The sequence below is a fragment of the Symphalangus syndactylus genome, chromosome 18 (genome assembly GCF_028878055.3).
Source record: "Symphalangus syndactylus isolate Jambi chromosome 18, NHGRI_mSymSyn1-v2.1_pri, whole genome shotgun sequence".
In the NCBI taxonomy this organism is placed as follows: domain Eukaryota; kingdom Metazoa; phylum Chordata; class Mammalia; order Primates; family Hylobatidae; genus Symphalangus; species Symphalangus syndactylus.
The window spans coordinates 49,177,847-49,185,120 of record NC_072440.2 but is presented as its reverse complement, the minus strand read 5'-3'; positions in this window follow the sequence as shown (position 1 = coordinate 49,185,120).

Genomic DNA, 7,274 nt, shown 5'->3' with positions numbered 1-7,274 from the left:
CTCCAGAATTTGGAAACTATTTGTGAATATTCTTATTTTTATGGCAATGTATTTATTTGCACAAGTTTAATAAGAATCTGTTGTCTTTGTAACAGGACAAACTAGAAACACAGGTTATATCACCAAGGCTTTGACTGAAACATCATGTTTTCAGATATGACCAGAAGGCTTTATGGGACTAAGTTTGACTTTATGGAAGCAATAAAGTACCATCTTGGAAAAACTGGCTCTAGGGTTCCCAGACTTACAGGAAAGTAATGAATGTCACTTCTTGGCAGATCTGGAAAGCTTGGGATATTTTAGGGACCTCAAGAAGAGAGAAATTTATCTAAATCTATAAATGTAACAGGTGCAGACTAATGACAAGTTTTGAGCTTGTATCCCAGCCTCAAGTGGCTTTTAAAAGTTTAATCTGACTGGAGACAGTGGCTCACGCCTGTAATCCCAGCACTTTGGGAGGCCAAGTCAGGTGGATGAGGAGGTCAGGAGTTCAAGACCAGCCTGACCAATATGGTGAAAACCCCATCTCTACTAAAAATACAAAAAATGAGCCAGGCATAGTGGCACACGCATGTAATCCCAGCTACTCAGGAGGCTGAGCAGAAGAATCGCTTGAACCCAGGAGGCGGAGGTTGCAGTGAGCCAAGATCGCACTACTACACTCCAGCCTGAAAGACAGAGGGAGACTCCATCTAAAAAAACAAAAACAAAAAGCTTAATCTGAGATTTCTTATCTGACAAACGCAACCTTTAAAAGAGCCTAAATGGTCGGGCGCGGTGGCTCAAGCCTGTAATCCCAGCACTTTGGGAGGCCGAGGTGGGCGGATCACGAGGTCAGGAGATCAAGACCATCCTGGTTAACACGGTGAAACCCCGTCTCTACTAAAAATACAAAAAATTAGCCGGGCGCAGTGGCGGGCACCTGTAGTCCCAGCTACTCAGGGGGCTGAGGCAGGAGAATGGCGTGAACCCGGGAGGCGGAGCTTGCAGTGAGCCGAGATTGCGCCACTGCACTCCAGCCTGGGTGACAGAGCGAGACTCTGTCTCAAAAAAAAAAAAAAAAAAAAAGAGCCTAAATGGTCAATCAATACTCTTACTGCACTTGTGTACATAACCAGTACAAGTTTAATGAGATTAAACTTATTTAGCAAACAAATCAATCTGATTTTGATTATCTTTGACAGAAATGAGAGTGAATATAGAGAGAAAAGTTATGTTTCAGGAGAAAACTGCAGTGCACCCAATATTAGATTCTAGCTCTGTGTTTTTTTTGTTTTTGTTTTTGCTTTCTGAGGTTTTATTATCTACCTGCAATCTGCAATAGATCCTCAAGTTTTCTAGTTTACTACAATATTTAGCTACAACACTCCAAATTAATATTTTATTTTTTTCCTGCTATTCTGGCTTGGAATCACTAAAATTATAAACTTTCCTTTTCTTGAAGTCCTTCAAACTAAACTGGATGACTTGACATAAGCTTCAGAAAAATTACCACAACAGCTTGTGTGTGGCCCATGTTTATGGCATTCAAAGTGCACACTAATCCAATGCCTCTTCTCACTCCAACTGAAGATACTACAAGCCCAGCATCTAGAAACCTTATTGATCAGCTGCCCTCTGGACTCAGAAACTGTCTTTATAGTTCTTTCCAACTATTAATCTTTTTTTAATTTTATTTTTCTGGAAACTAAACTTCCCACATTAAAGGCCTGTGGCTCACACTATCCAGGAAATACCCTCTGCTACCGAGTCCCAACAGATGATTCAACTGGTCCTTAATGAATAAAAGGTGATCAAACAAGAAAAGGGACTTAATATTGTTTGAGGGAAAGATGAATGTCTGTTCTTTCCTTAAACAAGAAGTAATACTAACAAAGATTCCTTGCTTGGCCAAACTTCAGTCAGGTGTGTATCTTCCTTGCAAAATCCAACTTTAAGAAAGAACCTTTCTGAGTCAGTTTAGCAAAAACCCCCCATCTCCAATATCTGATCATCCTCCATATCTGATCAGGCTTCTCATCCTTCATCATACCCCAGGTGATGTCTGATGGCCCAGGCCTATCTTCAGCAAGAATCCTATTAGGCTGGTTTAGCCAGAATCTCCCTCTTGCTCCTGATTCTCTTGGTAATTTTCTATCCATTGACCCCCACACTGCTCCTTGATTATAAATTCCCACTTGCCCATGCCATATTTGGAGTTGAGCCCAATATCTCTCTTCAATGCAAGACGCCATTGTCATGGTCCCTATACCTATGGCAATGGTCCTGAATAAAGTTTTCCTTACTGTCTTAGTCTATTATGTGTTGCTATAAAGAAATACATGATGCTGAGTAACTTATAAATAAGAGTTTTATTTTGCTTACAGTTCTGCAGGCTGCACAGGAAGCATGGCCCAAGCATCTGCTTCTGGTGAAAGCCTCACGTGCTGCTGCACTCATGGTGGAAGGTGAAGGGGAGCTGGAGTGTGCAGATATCACATGGTGAAAGAGGAAGCAAGAAGGAGAAAGAGGGGGATGGGCCAGGTTCCTTTTAACAACCTGCTATTGTGGGAACTAAAAGAGTGAGAACTCACTCTCCATCTCCATCCAGAGTATATTACTCTACTCATGAGGGATCCACCCCCATGACTCAAACATCTCTCATTGGGGCCCACCTCCAACATTAGGGATAAAATTTCAACATGAGCTTTGGAGGGGGCAAACATCCAAACTACAGCACTTACCATGCTTTTTTTTTTTTTTTTTTTTGAAACAGTCTTGCTTTGTTGCGCAGGCTGGAGTGGAGTGGCATGATCTCGGCTCACTGCAACCTCTGTCTCCTGGGTTCAAGCAATTCTCCTGCCTCAGCCTCCTGAGTAGCTGGGATTACAAGCACCCACCACCACGCCCAGCCAATTTTTGCATTTTTAGTAGAGACGGGGTTTCACCTTGTTGGCCAGGCTGGTCTCAAACTCCTGACCTCAGCCAATCTGCCTGCCTTGGCCTCCCAAAGTGTTGGGATTACAGGTGTGAGCACTGTGCCTGGCCTGCACTTACCATGCTTTAACAAGTATCATTTGATAATAGTTTCTTTAATATTGACTGCACATTTTCTAAAATAGTTAATAGCAGTAGTCCCATAGTCTTCAGCCAGGGAAACAGCAGGCTAGTGGATGGAAGGTTATCCTTTCTAGAAGAGGAAAGCTAAATACTGTCTTCTAAAAACTAGTACAGAAAAGTAATTATGAGGGGATAATATGCCCATTAATTTATTAAACATATATCTCTGTTTACCTCTGTATATTGCTACTAATTTATTTTACTTTTTATTCTCTCTTTTTCTCATCCAATGCTTTCGTGTACTTTCCAGACCACTCTGTGCTCATTGCCTCTGGGAAGGGGTGTGACAAGATAAAGCAGAGAAAAAATGTTTTCTGGCTGTAGTTTCTAAAGTTGTAAGTCCTGAGGAAACAAAGAGGATTCTAGACTTAAGGTATTTAGAAGCAGAGTAGACTTTCACCTCATCTTCTTATTATAAAAAAAATTGACAAAACAAACCCAAATCCAAAATCCTCTGGGATCACAATGAAGAAGAGAGAGGGAAGATATTCAAAGTGGAAAGAAATTTAAGACCTAGAAAGAGAGAGCCACTTTTAAAGAGTCACTCTGATAGGAATGAGGAGCATTGCATCAAAGACCCGCACCAAGAGGTATTGCTGGAGGCCCAAGAGAGCTGAGCCTGATCAGCACTCTCATTGTTTTCTTGCATAAGCAGAGTATGTTGCCTAACCCCAGGGGTGGTGCTCATTAAACTTCCCCTCTGAAACCTGTGCAGATTTACCCTGTGCAGAACCACAGGCAGCATTGTGCCTGAGGATCACGAGTGATTCCTGTCTGTGCCCGTAGGGGTGGAAAATGACATCCCTAAAATGATACTGGATAAAAGGGTGTGCATGTGGTGAGCGGGGAGGTGGGGGCAGGTTTTTAAAGAAGAGAAAATCCTACCCTCGAACCCTGGTAAAACACACCCTATGATTTACAGACCTTTTCTCCAATGTCAGATAAATAATATCTAAATGTGCCCCTCAAAATAGAATTTTATAGAAGTTTATTTTTAAATATATTTTATTAAAAATAGAGAAAATAGAGTAAAAGTAGAATAAATACTGTATTTCTTGAAGTATAACAATTTTTTTTTTTTTGAGACGGAGTCTCACTCTGTCACCCATGCTGGAGTGCAATGGCGCAATCTCGGCTCACTGCAACCTCCGCCTCCCGGGTTGAAGCAATTCTCCCACCTCAGCCTCCCAAGTAGCTGGGACTACAGGCATGTGCCACCATGCCTGGCTAATTTTTGTATTTTTAGTAGAGACGGAGTTTCACCACATTGGCTGGACTGCTCCCGAACTCCTGACCTAAAGTGATCCGCCTGTCTTGGCCTCCCAAAGTGCTGAGATTATAGGCATGAGCCACAGCACCCGGCCAAAGTATAACAGTATTAACTCTCTCTTTCTTGGTCATTGTTTTGAGTTTTGAAATTCCCGGTATGGAAAAATAGGTGATAATTTTAAAATCTATAATTTGGAAATCAGCCTAAGTTTGTTCTTTTTAAAATAAACTAAAATGTTAAAAATTATGCCAGTAATCTATGTTATTATTGAAATATTACAAATAAGAAAAAAGGAAATAAAAACATTTCTAATACTATTATCCTGAGATAATCACTCTTAACATTTTGATATAATTTCTAGACAAACTATACATTCAGATTTCAAGAATTTGACTTTACAAAAGTTTGTTTGCAGATTCCACCTTCAGCTTATGAGGCACGAGCTGAGCATAACGAAAGGCACCACCATGAAAGCATGAAGGCATCTTCGCAGGCATAAAGTTGGCGATTTCTGTACAAGGGTCTTCTTTTCCAGAAAAAGTTCTCTAATTATAGCAGCAAGTTTTCAGTGAACTCTTTGCATCATTTTTATTGATTTCTTTTGGTTAGCAATTACCGCAATAATGCTGAGTAACAAATCTACTCTAAACTCAGTGACTTAAAATCAACAATCATTTCTTCTCATTCATGTGTCAGTGCCTGATGGAGGCTGGAATAATATGGACTTGTCTCCAAGTTGCTAGTTGAATCCAGGTCTGCCCTGCATGTCTGTCATTTTTCTGGAAACAACCAGATTACCTAAATTATGTTTGTTTGTTTTTTTTTTCATAGCAATAGCAGAAGTACAAGAAAGCAAGTCCAACCATGTGAGCACATTTCACCCTTTTGCTTGTTTCATACCTGCAAACAGCCTATTTATCAAAACAAGTCGGGCCAGGCGCGGTGGCTCACGCTTGTAATCCCAGCACTTTGGGAGGCCGAGGCAGGCGGATCACGAGGTCAGGAGATTGAGACCATGGTGAAACCCTGTCTCTACTAAAAATACAAAAAATTAGCCGGGCGCGGTGGCAGGCGCCTGTAGTCCCAGCTACTCGGGAAGCTGAGGCAGGAGAATGGCGTGAACCCGGGAGGCGGAGCTTGCAGTGAGCCGAGATTGCGCCACTGCACTCCAGCCTGGGCGACAGAACGAGACTCCGTCTCAAAAAAAAAAAGTCAATGAGTACGCTGAAAGGTAAGGGGCAGCAATGCACACTCCACCCGGCACAAAGTCAAAGATTGTCTCACATCTAACAACAGTAAGAAGTACACCTCTCCTATGCGGATTAGTGGGAAAGAGGATTTTTGAAGAATAATATAATCTATTCTATTTCAATACAAACATTATCGTAAGTTTGTTTTGTTGTTTTGTAAATTCTTTTTTTTTTTTTTTGAAACAGAGTTTCACTTTGTTGCTTAGGCTGGGGTGCAATGGTGCAATCTCGGCTAAATGCAACCTCTGCCTCCTGGGTTCAAATGATTCTCCCACCTCAGGCTCCCAAGTAGCTGGGATTACAGGCACACGCCACCAGGCCGGGCTAATTTTTGTATTTTTGTAGAGATGGGGTTTCACCATGTTGGCCAGGCTGGTCTTGAATTCCTGACCTCATATGATCCACCTGCCTCGGCCTCCCAGAGTGCTGGGATTACAGGTGTGAGCCACTGCATCCAGCCTGTTTTGTAAATTCTTGAAGTATTTTGATTTGCACAAATTAGCCTATGACAGTTTCTTTCATGGATCACTCACTTTCATAAGAAGGGGGAAGGAAAAATACATTTTTAATGGGTTTAAATTCACCAGGTTTGCCTACAAATGTTTTTCCATGGTAGTAACTAGTGATAGAAATATTCATTCTAATTCCTGGTTCTATTACATTTTTTTTGTTAGTAATCTATAAGAAGTTTAAACAGATAGAGAAATCATTTTAAACAGAGATTCCCTATGTGGGGCAGTCAAAAGGCCAAAGACTCCAAAAGAAGAGAGCCAGATTCAAGGCAACTGAGATTAGCAACTGGGGAAGGAGAAAGCACTTTAACTGCTGTACTGTCAAGTAAGAAGTTTTCAAGAGCCCGTATACTGATAACACTTCAGGCTTTCATAAAAGCAAAACTCTAAATGGAAAACAACAAAGTGACTTTGAAAAGAGTGCTCCAGGCCGGGCGCGGTGGCTCACGCTTGTAATCCCAGCACTTTGGGAGGCCAAGGCAGGCGGATCACGAGGTCAGGAGATCGAGACCACGGTGAAACCCCGTCTCTACTAAAAATACAAAAAATTAGCCGGGCGTGGTGGTGGGCGCCTGTAGTCCCAGCTACTCGGAGAGGCTGAGGCAGGAGAATGGCGTGAACCCAGGAGGCGGTGCTTGCAGTGAGCCGAGATTGTGCCACTGCACTCCAGCCTGGGCAACAGAGCGAGACTCTGTCTCAAGAAAAAAAAAAAAAAAAAAAGAGTGCTCCAATGCAGTTCCTCAATTCATCCAACTTGCATGTGCTGCTATTGCTTTTACCATTTTATGAGTTACTATCTCAACAATCCTGGGAAGAACACTGCTCCTTTTGCGAACAGGTGAGGCACATCCTGTTAAAAGCATTATAACTTTCTTTCTTTCTCTCTTTCTCTCCTTGCGTCTTTTCTTTCCTTTTTCCTTTCCTTCCCTTTCTTTTCTCTTTTCTTGTCTTTCTTTCTTTCTTTCTTTCTTTCTTTCTTTCTTTCTTTCTTTCTTTCTTTCTTGCCTTCTCTCTCCTTCTTTCTCCTTCCCTCCCTCCTTCCTTCTTCCCTCCGTCCTTGGACTGACTTGATTTTCTTTCTCTCTTTCTTGCCTTCTCTCTCCTTCTTTCTCCTTCCCTCCCTCCTTCCTTCTTCCCTCCGTC